This window comes from Pholis gunnellus, assembly GCF_910591455.1.
Source record: "Pholis gunnellus genome assembly, chromosome: 10".
NCBI lineage: Eukaryota > Metazoa > Chordata > Actinopteri > Perciformes > Pholidae > Pholis > Pholis gunnellus.
Window position 1 is genome coordinate 25,363,447 of NC_136537.1, and position 14,292 is coordinate 25,377,738.

The 14,292-nt window shown below is 42.7% G+C and overlaps 1 protein-coding gene across 2 annotated transcripts in view; it reads left to right on the forward strand.

Annotated features, from left to right (window-relative positions):
- The window catches only part of LOC306701745 (alpha-1,3-mannosyl-glycoprotein 4-beta-N-acetylglucosaminyltransferase B), a 62,521-nt gene that overhangs the window by 18,114 nt on the left and 30,115 nt on the right, over positions 1-14,292 (forward strand). The window lies entirely within an intron of this gene.

The window sequence follows — 14,292 nt, forward strand, 5'->3', positions numbered from 1 at the left end:
GAACGATCAAAACTCTCCGTCTGACCGAAGTCAATGTGGATTTGGATGTTTTAATGTGTAATGTGTGTAATGAACTGCTGCTGCTGTGTTTGCTCACAACATCTGAATTAAACAGGCTGTTAAATTGTTTGAATGAAGTGAGAGGTTAGAGCGTAAACACACACACACACACACACACACACACACACACACACACACACACACACACACACAGCTCCAGGGGATGAAGAGCCGACACACTGCTGCGTTGTTTAAAGAGAAGTGATACTTGAGCTGAATGAGTGTGTGTGAGAACAGACCGCCCAGTGTAAAGTCCAGTCAATGAGCCCGAAGGCCACCAGCAGGTCCACACACACACACACACACACACACACACACACACACACACACACACACACACACACACACACACACACACACACACACACACACACACACACACACACACACACACACACACACACTGTGCCCTGTGTTTACCTCTTCTGGAAAAACCGCCAGAAATTCAAGGAAGGGCAACTCAGAGAATTTCCAGTCATCAGAAACACTTGAATCAATAAAAGTTTGTCTCCAACAGTTCAAATCAACGTTACTGAAGCTTCATAAAGACGAGACGTGTTCAAGATCTAATAAATAAATACACACGAATTATGAAAGAATAGTTCACAAAAATAACTTATTTGATTTTTATCGAGTCAAACCTGAGCTGAGTGGTGTAGATACAGATAGAGGAGGAGGAGGAGGTACAGATAGAGGAGGAGGAGGAGGAGGTGTAGATACAGATAGAGGAGGAGGAGGAGGTACAGATAGAGGAGGAGGAGGAGGTGGTGTAGATACAGATAGAGGAGGAGGAGGAGGTACAGATAGAAGAGGAGGAGGAGGAGGAGGAGGAGGAGGAGGTGTAGATACAGATAGAGGAGGAGGAGGAGGTACAGATAGAGGAGGAGGAGGAGGTGGTGTAGATACAGATAGAGGAGGAGGAGGAGGTACAGATAGAGGAGGAGGAGGAGGTGGTGTAGATACAGATAGAGGAGGAGGAGGAGGTACAGATAGAGGAGGAGGAGGAGGTGGTGTAGATACAGATAGAAGAGGAGGAGGAGGAGGAGGAGGTGTAGATACAGATAGAGGAGGAGGAGGAGGTGTAGATACAGATAGAGGTGGAGGAGGTGGTGTAGATACAGATAGAGGAGGAGGAGGAGGTACAGATAGAGGAGGAGGAGGAGGAGGTGTAGATACAGATAGAGGAGGAGGTGTAGAGGAGATAGAGGAGGAGGAGGAGTAGATACAGATAGAGGAGGAGGAGGAGGTGTAGATACAGATAGAGGAGGAGGAGATAGAGGAGGAGGAGATAGAGGAGATAGAGGAGGAGGAGGAGGAGGTGTAGATACAGGTAGAAGAGGAGGAGATAGAGGAGGAGGAGATAGAGGAGGAGGAGGAGGAGGTGTAGATACAGATAGAGGAGGAGGAGATAGAGGAGGAGGAGATAGAGGAGGAGGAGGAGGAGGTGTAGATACAGATAGAGGAGGAGGTGTAGAGGAGATAGAGGTGGAGGAGGAGGTGTAGAGGAGATAGAGGAGGAGGAGGAGGAGGAGGTGTAGATACAGATAGAGGAGGAGGAGGAGGTGTAGATACAGATAGAGGAGGAGGAGGAGGTACAGATAGAGGAGGAGGAGGAGGTGTAGATACAGATAGAGGAGGAGGTGTAGAGGAGATAGAGGAGGAGGAGGAGTAGATACAGATAGAGGAGGAGGAGGAGGTGTAGATACAGATAGAGGAGGAGGAGATAGAGGAGATAGAGGAGGAGGAGGAGGAGGAGGTGTAGATACAGGTAGAAGAGGAGGAGATAGAGGAGGAGGAGATAGAGGAGATAGAGGAGGAGGAGGAGGAGGTGTAGATACAGATAGAGGAGGAGGAGATAGAGGAGGAGGAGATAGAGGAGGAGGAGGAGGAGGTGTAGATACAGATAGAGGAGGAGGTGTAGAGGAGATAGAGGTGGAGGAGGAGGTGTAGAGGAGATAGAGGAGGAGGAGGTGTAGATACAGATAGAGGAGGAGGAGGAGGAGGTGTAGATACAGATAGAGGAGGAGGTGTAGAGGAGATAGAGGTGGAGGAGGAGGTGTAGAGGAGATAGAGGAGGAGGAGGAGGTGTAGAGGAGATAGAGGAGGAGGAGGAGGAGGTGTAGATACAGATAGAGGAGGAGGTGTAGAGGAGATAGAGGTGGAGGAGGAGGTGTAGATACAGATAGAGGAGGAGGAGGAGGTGTAGAGGAGATAGAGGATGAGGAGGTGTAGATACAGATAGAGGAGGAGGTGTAGAGGAGATAGAGGTGGAGGAGGAGGTGTAGATACAGATAGAGGAGGAGGAGGAGGTGTAGAGGAGATAGAGGTGGAGGAGGAGGTGTAGAGGAGATAGAGGAGGAGGAGGAGGTGTAGATACAGATAGAGGAGGAGGAGGAGGTGTAGAGGAGATAGAGGTGGAGGAGGAGGTGTAGAGGAGATAGAGGAGGAGGAGGAGGTGGTGTAGATACAGATAGAGGAGGAGGTGTAGATACAGATAGAGGAGGAGGTGTAGATACAGATGGAGGAGGAGGTGGAGGAGGTGATGAGGGTAAAAACATCTCTGTAGCAGCACATCGACCGCTGTGGCTGCAGGTCAGAAACAGGTCAAATGTTTTAGACCTTTAACAAACCACAAGATGTGAACTTTGACCTCAGCAGCTCTCTGCTGACAGGTCACCTCTGTGTGTGTGTGTGTGTGTGTGTGTGTGTGTGTGTGTGTGTGTGTGTGTGTGTGTGTGTGTGTGTGTGTGTGTGTGTGTGTGTGTGTGTGTGTGTGTGTGTGTCTAGAAGTACGAGCTCCAGTAAAAAGCGGAAGTAAAATAGTTTTTTTCAGAGGATAAGTGCATAAAACCTCTTTATGAAGATGTTTATTTATGTTCTACTGAATAAATAAACATGAATAAATACTTCAATTAAAACAAAGATACATAAAGTGCTGACTGTGCGTCTGACAGACGGACGCTGAGAGCTTCTGCTGACATCAATTATTTACTCATTAACATTCGCAGCATATTTTATTTATTTAAGATCATTTCCCACATGTACCTTATACAGGCATGTCTTAGTAGTACTTTGCATGAGATAATACACAGTAGAAGTATGTATTTACTGTATTCGTGTATTAGTTGGCTACAGCCATGATTTTACATCTAGTTAAGTAAAATGTTGAGGTACTTGTACTTTACTTCAACATTTCCATATTATACTTTGTACTTCTACTCCACTACGAGTACTGGTTACTGTTTCTACAAATTCAGATTATTAAAACAAAATAAATCAACTAATGAATGATGTATTATCATAAATAGAACGACTATCTGTACATAAAGTATTTAAAATACGCTCCACTTTTACCAGCTGCAACATTAAAGTGAAGAACAAATTATTGCGTGGATATTTACAACACAGTCATATATTTAATTCTGCACAGTGAGTACTTTTGAGTATATTTTGATGTCAATATGTTTAGAATTGTCACACCGTGGTAATACTACCTTTACTTCAGTACGAGATCTGAGTACTTCCTGGTGAACAAAGACAAAGGAACGTGTGTTTAACGGGTTCGTACGTTTCCTGTGACGACGCTTTTGATTTTAATATTCAAACCGTGTGTGTGATTCATGAGCTCTTAATGTCTGAGTCTTAATGGACTTCAGTTAGCTGCAGGAGTAAATCTATCAGACAGACGCAGGACTGAGGGAGTATCGCTGCTCGGCTGTTTAACTGACTCTGTAATAATCTCGAGGACCAGATGTATGTTTGATGTCATCAGCACACACACAGGCTTCACCTGTTCCAGAGTCCACTCAGCTTTATGAGGCTTTTACACAGTAAACGGGTCTGAAGCCGTCACCTGAGCTCTGCACAAAGCAGGTGCATGATGGGATGGAAGATAGAAATTTGTAAATTTCTTTTAAAATACTGTGTTGGTAAAAAGCAAAGACGTTTGCTTTAACTGTATTTAGAACGGAGGATTTGGGAGATATTGTTTAGTTTTCTTCTTGGCTCCTCCCCTTATTGCTCGAGAAATTATAATTCCACAAATGAGAGTTAATAACTAGAACAATAGACAGAATATAAGTAGTGATGATTGGTCATCGTGATGTCGCCCATTGGTTTGAGGACTGCCGCTTTCAAGCCTTGAGTTTGGCATTTTGTCTTTTGCCCGTCGCCATCTTGGTTTTTGCCCCTTAATATCTTATTTTTTTACAACCAGAAGAAGAAACTAAGTACAACCGAACGCTTAATAAGACATTTCTAGGCGACCAAAACGTTACAATTTACTTTCATGAAGTGATTGCAATGGAATTTAGAACATTATCTTTTATTATTATGATTTTAAATGAGGACTTTGACAGAAATGATTTGCAGGAATAGAAAGCTTACATTAAGACGTTGAACCTGAAAAACTTCAGTAAGGGTCCTTTAATCTGTTGCCGGTCATGTGATCAGGTTTTCAGGGAAAATGACGCTGATGTCTTCTTCTCCTTATCTACATTATGGTTCTTTGTGGTCCATCAGACCATCAGCACACAGTAAACAGGAAGTACTCAGGTCCAGTCACAGACCCCACAATGGCTCCCTGTGGGATTCTGGGTAACGTAGTTGAGGTCCCTCCTTCTCCCATCATCAGCCTCCTGCTTAGCTGTAGAAGTGGTTTTAAAGCCTTGCAGGCCAGCCTCGGGGCAGCAGGTGTTCCTGAACACGCAGTCTGTAGGTCACATGTGACTGGGAGGACCGGGAGGACCGGGAGGACCCGGAGGACCGGGAGGACCGGGAGGACCCGGAGGACCGGGAGGACCGGGAGGACCGGGAGGACCGGGAGGACCGGGAGGACCGGGAGGACCGGGAGGACTGGGAGGACTGGGAGCGGCCACAGATGTAAACCAACGTGGGAACGGAGCAGAGGAGGGAACGTTAATCTGACCTCAGGATAACAGAAGAGAGGAGCATCAGAGTGCTTATAGACAGGAAGCTATTATCCTATAGACGGGAAGCTATTATCTTATAGACAGGAAGCTGCACTCCCAGCTTCAGTCTGTATGAGGAGGATGTGGTGTCTCCACGCCTCAGTTCTGGGAACATTGGGCCTCATTCGCTAATGATAAAGTATCATTAAAACCTGAATAGCAGAGAAGAAATGAACCCTAACCCTAAACAACAGCCGGACTTTAATCCAGGAGGCCGCTGTTCATTCCCCGTGTGAAGTGAGAAGTCTACGTTGACTATTTCACAAACTATTTCACGAACCTAAGTTCAATTCATTTCATTTTTGTATAGCCCAAAATCACAAATTACAAATTTACAATATGTACACATTTGACATCCTCACATCGGAACAATAAAAACTCTCCAAAATCCCCTTTAACGGGGAAACAAGAGGACGAGACCTGTGGGAGAGCAACAGAGCAGGGATCCCTCTCCCAGGATGGACAGAAGAGCAACAGATGTTATGTGTAGAACAGGATAACAGAATTACAACACATTCAATGTCTAAGTAAGTAGTTTTGTTTCCTAACAGATGTTGCCGGACTTTTGTAGGAAAAAAACAGAACAAATGAAGCGTAAACACAAACACAACAGGGACCTGCTCATCAACATATTACTCCACGGTGCCACGACTGGTTTTAAAACCGTGTGTGTGTGTGTGTGTGTGTGTGTGTGTGTGTGTGTGTGTGTGTGTGTGTGTGTGTGTGTGTGTGTGTGTGTGTGTGTGTGTGTGTGTGTGTGTGTGTGTGTGTGTGTGTGTGTGTGTGTGTGTGTGTGTGTTGTCTTGGCTGCAGCAGACTGGGAGATAAGGACACACTTCACAGTCTAGAGGACACCTCACCTCATCTGTGTGTGTGTGTGTGTGTGTGTGAGACTGTTGAGTGACTGGAGATGGTGCGAGTCGATTCCTCCACACACACACACACACACACACAGACACACACACACACACACACACACACACACAGACACACACACCATGTCATGATTACTGAGCAGCAGTAGCAGCAGGAGGAGGCCGACAGACTGCAGTCTGTTGTTGTGAATCTTTAGTTCCGCAACACGTTTTAGGATTTTCAGTCAAAAGTCAGAAACACACAGTAGGTCTGAGTCTGTGTTGTCCTCCTCCAGCCGCTTGATCCTGAACGCCTCGCTGTCCCTCCTCTTCCTCTTCCTCTTCCTCTTCCTCCTCCTCAGACTCTCTGCTGCTTTGTTTTTAGCACACATGCTAATGTGGCAGCCATGTTGGCAGCCAATGAAAAGCTGGCAGTAGCAGTGACCGTTCAGTATTTCTCAATTTATGTTAACAAACTGAGGAGAAGCTCATGTTTTATAGACAAATTACACTTTGAAGGTTACGTTAAAGTAAAAAGATTGTATTCATTGAGTCAATATTATTAATTGTTTGTATTTGATTATTTTGGTTTGCATCAAATTCTACTATTAAGATCAAATAACAAGATTTTTGTTGTTCTTTTGGAAAATATAAGACACAAAACTGGGAACCGAATCCCAGTTGAAGCCGGTGGAACCAGTGAGTTCATCTGGTGTGACAGGAGGGTAGGAACCAAAACGCTGCCAGATTTTTGTTCCTACCGTCTCTTTGTCTCTGTTCCTATTGGATGTGACAGCTGATATTGAGAGGAAGCGGCATGTGAAGATATGTGAGCCAAACCGACCAGTCTGTGTGTGTGTGTGCGTGTGTGTGTGTGTGTGTGTGTGTGTGTGTGTGAGAAAGACCATGATAATGACTCTGCGACACACTCGCACACACACTAACTCAGACAAACAGCAGTATTGACTAAAGGCTCAAATAAACACAAATCCACTCCACATATTGACTGAAACAAGAGCTCAGACAACACACACACACACACACACACACACACACACACACACACACACACTTGGTAAGATGAAGTCATGGTGTTAGACGATACTGTTTGGGTTTGAACTGAGGTAACTGTGTGTGTGTGTTGGACAATGAGGCTACGTTCAGACAATTCTACTTCCACATTTTAAATTTTTTGTTGCATTTCAAGCCACCTTAAACATGTGGTGTGGATCTGATTTGCAAAAATTGCATTTCATGTGTTTTTTGTCCAGACTTTATAAAATCAATCTGGATTTGTTTGCAGACTGTCAGACACTGCTGCGGTAAAATAAGAGGTTTTCTGAAGACACTTCCACTTTTGTCCACAGGGACCAACAAAATCAACACAAAATGAAAGTTCCTTGCAGTAACAAAAAAACACTGTGAAAATACATCCAAATAATTCAAACTATTACTTAAGTAGAACCATTGACTGTATAGAAGAAGTGGACGTCGTCATCATGACGTCACTCATTGGTTTGTGGACGCTTTGAATTCTCGAGATCGGCGATTTCGCCATCGCCATTTTGGATTACGGCCGTCTCCATGTTTTTTTATTTGCAACCAGTGAACAGGAAGTGACCATATCTGGACTGAGGAGGAGTGACGTAGAGACGCCGTATACGTCTCTGGTAGAGACCTGTCAATCACTGTGTAGCCCCGCCCCTAAAGCATCCCCTGCTTTATGGTCTGTGTGACTCTAAATGGACCATCATTTACTAAATGAACATCATGCTGTATTGAAGAAGACTTGAAACTAGAGATTGAGACCATGTTTAAATTTAACAGCGTACGTCAAACCGTGTGGTTTGTATTCATCGTCCGATACTGACGTCACGTTTCCACAGCGAGCAGCATCTGTTCACGGCGTCCTGATTAAAGATTTACCTGCTGATTGGAGAACACACCTTTTCTGTGGCTGTGGTATAAAAACGCACTGAATGAGAGCCGACGGATTCTTCTCCATCTGTTTCGTCTGAGAGGAAAAACAGAAGCTGCCTTCGTTCATTCAGCCTTTTTGTTTTTTGGCTAACATGCTAACGCTCCTCACAGCTTTCTGCTCCTTTGTGTCGGCTCTGTTTAGTGTCTTTTTTTATTATATATTTTTTTTATTTTCTTTTTGTTCTGCAGCCGGTTTTCTTGGCCGTCCTGCTGCTCCTGGTGTTTCGGTCCGTCTGGCTCGAATGCTAATGTTCCTACCAGTCCTCTGTCTCCGCTCAAATCCGTGTGAAATAATGCAAGAAAGGAAGAATAGCACTTTGTTTTCATCCGTTCAAACTTCAGCTCCGTCTAGTCTCCGTCCAGCTCCTGTTTACTTTCATTGTAGGTGTTTTTTTGTGGGTTTTTTCAGCTGGTATCTCGCTGGCAGATATTTGCTGTTTTTCAGAGACACAGAATCTTGGCACCAGGTTGATTTTTTTTATACAGAAGGTTAACCAAGGACAGAGAGTCTTCTCACATTACAAATCAGTGTGAACAGCAGAGGACGGCTGCAGGAGTCTCGTGAAAAATCACAGACCAGGTGTTAAACATTCAAAGTGAGTCACTTTTACTCCCAACTTTAGTCTGAGGAGTATGTTGTTATCACAGATGGAGCTGCAGATCAACAGGTACATCGGCGTAATAACGTCTGTAATGTTGACGTTTATACCTCAATTTACGCAACAGCAAAAATAGAGATTACGGTGTGTTTTACCTCTTGATGGCGACTCAAACTAGAAAGTCACCCGAGCATGAAATACGTTCTAGAAGCTTCCAGACGTAGTGGCTTCCTGCAGGGCTAGCTGGAGCTTTAACCACTGTAGTTTAGTTTATATACTCGCTGTAGTGAAGCCGAGTTCAGTAAAGTTTGGCTGGATGTTCTTTTCCCTGGCTCGTAATCCCATTAAAATAAACAGATTTGGTTCTGAAAGGTTTCCGTCTTCAATGTCCAAAGAGAGTTCAGATATTCAGAAGGTTATCTGCTGAATGTGTAGACATCTGTTTAGTTTTCTGAACATAACAAAGTAGTTTTGTTGTCTAAACCTAACTAAAGTAGTTTTGTTGTCTAAACCTAACTAAAGTAGTTTTGTTGTCTAAACCTAACTAAAGTAGTTTAGTTGTCTAAACCTAACTAAGTAGTTTTGTTGTCTAAACCTAACTAAAGTAGTTTTGTTGTCTGAACATAACTCAGTAGTTTTGTTGTAGACATCTGATCCAGGGTGCAGATCAGACCATGGGGCAGACCTGTAGTGTTTATATATATATATACAGTATATATATACAGTATATATATACTGTATATATATATAGATGCCCCATCAGCCTTGAAAGCTTCTGGATCCTCCAAGAGGAGCAGGAGGTCTGGGATACCGTTCTTATCCTGCTGGCACCACAACCTGAACCCAGACAAGCAGCAGAAAACACATGTGGCGTTTTATTTTGTCAAAGCAACAACATAGAAAGAATCTGGAAGTGGTGTGAAAGAGATGGCATGACTGAAAACCCCCAAAGAACTTCAAATTCCTCTTTGTATTGACCCATTTTGCAGAAACAGCTGTGAGAGAAGAGATTAGCTCTCTTCTTTTTTTGGTCCGCTGACCAAAACACCAACGTTTGAATGTGTCTAAATCCTCCTCCATTTTGTACAGTGGGCTCGAGGTCAGTTTAACTCATGTTTGTGTTGGTGACTTTCAGCATCCTGTAAGCTCTCTGGTCAAACTGTTTTTTTCTGTGACCACAGTAGGAAATGAACTGGTTCCCAGTTATTCTCTCCCTTAAACACACACATGCTGAAATGGGGATGATGTCATTATTTTTGGAGCTCAAGACTTGACTTGCCAGGTGTGTTCTCGCTCCTCACATACCTGTGTGTGTGTGTGTGTGTGTGTGTGTGTGAAGGAAGGGGGGGTGATAATTGACTTCCTGTTTCACTGCCAGACTGAAATCACCTGTTTATTCTCTCCAGCTGTTCGCCTCTTTGTTCTCCATTTCATCCAGAAATATTACAGAAAAGCAGAAGCTACTAACAAACACACAACATGAGTATAAGATGTATGTTTTTAACACACACACACACACACATCACAATCCCATAACGGCAGACAAATTAAGGCAGTTTATTCTAAACAAATCTACTGAGGAAGCACAAATCCAGAGGCAGGGGTTCAGAAAGTCACTTAGACTCTGAGGATTTAGCTCACGCAGCAATATTTTGAATTAAAGTGTAAATGTTTTTCATGGATTATAAAACCATAAACAGCTGGATTAAAGCTCTTTGCTTTGTGATCGGACAGACTTCGGACGGAGAAGTTAGCTGTTGAACTCCAGTAACGTCTGTAAATGTGATTTAAGAAGTCACGAGACTGACGGATGCAAACTATAAACGCAGGACTCAAACCTACAGACACAGCTGTAAACATCTGTTAGGTTCATAATCCTTGTTTCTGCTATACGAGACGGGTTTTTTTGGCCTCATGGAGGAGAATGTTGAAGCAGCCTGAGAGTCGGAGGTTTAGCCAGATTTCGTGATGAGTGAGTCTCTTTACCGTTAACGCGTGGATCCTAACATCCCGCTCTTATGTGTTGTTTGGTGTTGCGTAGCGCCGCCCCCTGTGGTTCAGGTTTATTTAACGTCGGGCTGTGGTTAGTGATGAGCGGCTACGGCTGAGCTATATGATATTCTATCGTCTTTCAATGGAATCATATTGTAACAAAATCATATCCTAATACACAATTATGTCATCTAATTTAATAATAACAAGCACATACTGACTGAAAGTTCTAAGAAAATCTAAGTTTGTTTGCAATGAAGTTCTTAATTATATGAGAAAATACTCCGTAACAGCACTTCCATAGTTATTTTAACCTAACTAAGAAGTTTAGTTGTCTCAACCTAACTAAATAGTTTTGTTGTTTTGTTGAGAAAATATAAATACTTGAGTAAAGGGCAAATACTTCAATTGTATTTATGTTCAGTAGTTGAGTAAATGTTCCTGGTAACATTCCAGCATCGGGTTCATTGACTGAGATAGAGAGCTGCAGGTGTCTGATGATGATAACTGTCAATCAACCAATCAATCAACCAATCAATCAAGTCAATCAATCAACCAATCAATCAATCAATCAATCAATATCACAGTAACAATCACAACTGTGAGACATCTAAAGGTCTCATTCACACCTCAAAAACCCTCCTTCCTGTGAGCTGAAAAACCAGAAGCCCATTAACGGTGACTCATCCTGTACAAGTGTGTGTGTGTGTGTGTGTGTGTGTGTGTGTGTGTGTGTGTGTGTGTGTGTGTGTGTGTGTGTGTGTGTGTGTGTGTGTGTGTGTGTGTGTGTGTGTGTGTGTGTGTCGTTACACAGAGAGATGGAGAGAGAGCATGCTGGGTAATCTCATTACCTGGGTGGTCTCCACCCTGTGATTGGTGGCTTATTATATTATTACACACAGGATGACTCAACCGCCCTCCGTTGTAGCAGTGTGTGTGTGTGTGTGTGTGTGTGTGTGTTGTGGTATTACAGTGCAGGATTACAGTGTATTACTGTTGTTTATCCGTCTACATTCAGCTATTGATCTAAGCCAACCTCTTTGTGTGTGTGTGTGTGTGTGTGTGTGTGTGTGTGTGTGTGTGTGTGTGTGTGTGTGTGTGTCTGCACACTGGTGACCTCTGACCTCACACGACGGCTTTACTTTCCTCTCGTTATTTACGTGATTGTCTTTGATTAATTACTGAATTAGTGAACACACACTCACACACTCACACGTATGACATTGTCTCTTGGGGGTCAAAGGTGAAAACGTGAATATATATGAAGATGTAATCCTGTAAAGAGCCCGGCTTTGAAACAAGACAGTGTTGTTATCTCTCACACTCTCTCACACACACACACACACCTACACACACACACACACACACTGTTTACTTTGTGTCGGCTCAGTGAAAACATGTAAATCTATTTGTGTTTGCTTCTTCCTGTTTTAACCTGAAAGATAAAAACCTCTTCGACACAGTTTAAAGGTGAGCGCCCCCTACAGGCTGCAGTGGTCCTTACAGACACACACACACACACACACACACGCTGCGTGAGGTGAGACAGGTGTTGTAACTACAACAGGAAGTAGGTTGTTGTCAGCAGGTGAAGCTGCAGCAGAGACACGAGTCATTGAGCGGTTTACCTTCAGTCTGCAGAAACACGCCGACTGCTGCAGGACGGAGATTATTTCATCAGAGCAGATAAATAACTGAGCAGGAGCATCATTAAAAACTCATTAGTGTGTGTGTGTGTGTGTGTGAGAGAAACTCACTTCAGCTATCAGCCAAACAGATGTGACTATTGTGTTCCATTAACGAGGGTTCAGAGGAATAATTACAGAAAATGAAAGTTTTTTTTTTTTAACTTTCCCGTCATCAGAGAAAGAAAAACAAGACGGATTTTATATTCAAGGAAAAGCAGAAGAACAACTACCGGTCCAGTCTGTAGCTATACCTACGAAGTATTATGGGCTGTAAATCAATAACGGTATTTTAAACCAGAAAAATGAAACAGATACAATATAAAGTAAAATAACAGAATTGACAATCAACATTAAGCGCATAACATTTTTAGAAACAGAAAGTGTGTGCAGGTGTTATAGTTATATATTATATTCACTTAGTATTTGAAGGATTTGTGCTTTGTGGTGACGGAAATGTCCACGACTGAAGGAAATAACACTGACGTCAAGAGTGAACAAGTACATGAGAGAAATGCTCATGAAACGGCCTTAATGTGTGTGTTTTTTACTATAAATTCTGCTATATATATATATATATATATATATATATATATATATATATATATATTTCTGAGGCTTTCTTTACTTTCATAACATATTAGTTTTTATCTTCTTATATTGTCACAAATGTTGTTTTCCAGTTTATTGCAACAGTTAAAAGGTCAAGATTAAATGTATTAAGAATCTAAATAGTTCAGTATCTAGTGGTGTGAAATCTGTAGTTTTTATTGTTCATATTTACTTTAAATAACACGATGAAGCAGTTTCCCTCAAGTTGAAATCGTTGCAGCTCATCGTTGATCGGAGTCGTTTCATCCTCTGAACGGTGACGTAGGACTCAGAGGTGACGTAGGACTCAGAGGTGACGTAGGACTCAGAGGTGACGTAGGACTCAGCGGTCTGCATGGAGCGAGAGGAGAACGCTGCGTGTGGGTCTAACAGGGATTACTGCAGATTTACCTTCACACGGCATTAACCCGGAGAGGGATGATGGAGGGATGATGGAGGGATGATGGAGGGATGATGGAGGCTGTTTGCTGCAGCAGATGAAGGATTTAGCATTTTATTTTCATGTTTTTACTCAGATTATGTCTTCTTTTTTTTTTACCTGTCCACTCTGATACACTCGCTTGTTAATCCCGTGGAGCCTCAGTCTGTCTCTCTCTCTTCCATCAGTCACATAATGTTGAGGTCGTGTGGAAAATATGGAATGATAAATCAAAAGGAACGCGTTCTGATTGAATGTCCGGCAGCGGGTTACATCTGTCTTCTCTGATTACACTGTAATCAATCAGAACGCTTCGGTATTCAAATGAAAACACGTCCTGTGATGCAAAGAGACGATTTCATTCTTCTTCTGTCGTCGTCCGTCCGCTTCTGGTTAAAAAACAATCTTTAAATATCTTAAAACACAAATATAAAACCTCAATCTTTAATAAAACGACTCAGCTGGTGGATTTAGTCTTGTATTGAACACAGTTCATGTTTTCTACTGATGAAGGTGATCCCACATTGTTTATGAGATTATATTCTCATCTCTGGAACCAGAGGGGTCGGGTGTAGCTCCTCCCACTTTTAAATACGACAGAAAGAGACGACTACAGCTCGACTATTTCAACTTATTCATTTATTACTTTGAGCTATTTTTTTTACTAACTATTTCAACAGTTTACCCACCCAGTAAATGTATGAGTAAATATATAGCTTCAAGTTGTTTAAAGGTTCAGTAACTCCCTAAAACAACAGCTCACTGTAGTTTGTATCAGACAAACAGGAGGAAGTCGTGCATTTGTTGGGGACTATTTTCGTTTTGTTGCAGCAGGACGGTGTGTGTGTCCAGATAAACTTCTGTGTGTGTGTGTGTGTGTGTGTGTGTTTTTAATGGAGGTCTACGGCTCAGAGGAAGAAGAGATTTCAGGTTGTGATACGTGTTCGATACGTTCGGGCTGAACCAGGTTTGAATTGGTTTTAATTGGTCGAGTTCATTTTATTTTCACGAATAACTTGTTGAAAAAGTTGAGAAGTTGAAGAAAGGAAGTGTTCTCATGTGATTTGATTGGTTCTATTGTCGGTTTAGGAACATTTGCTGTTTCCTTTGCGACACCTCGTT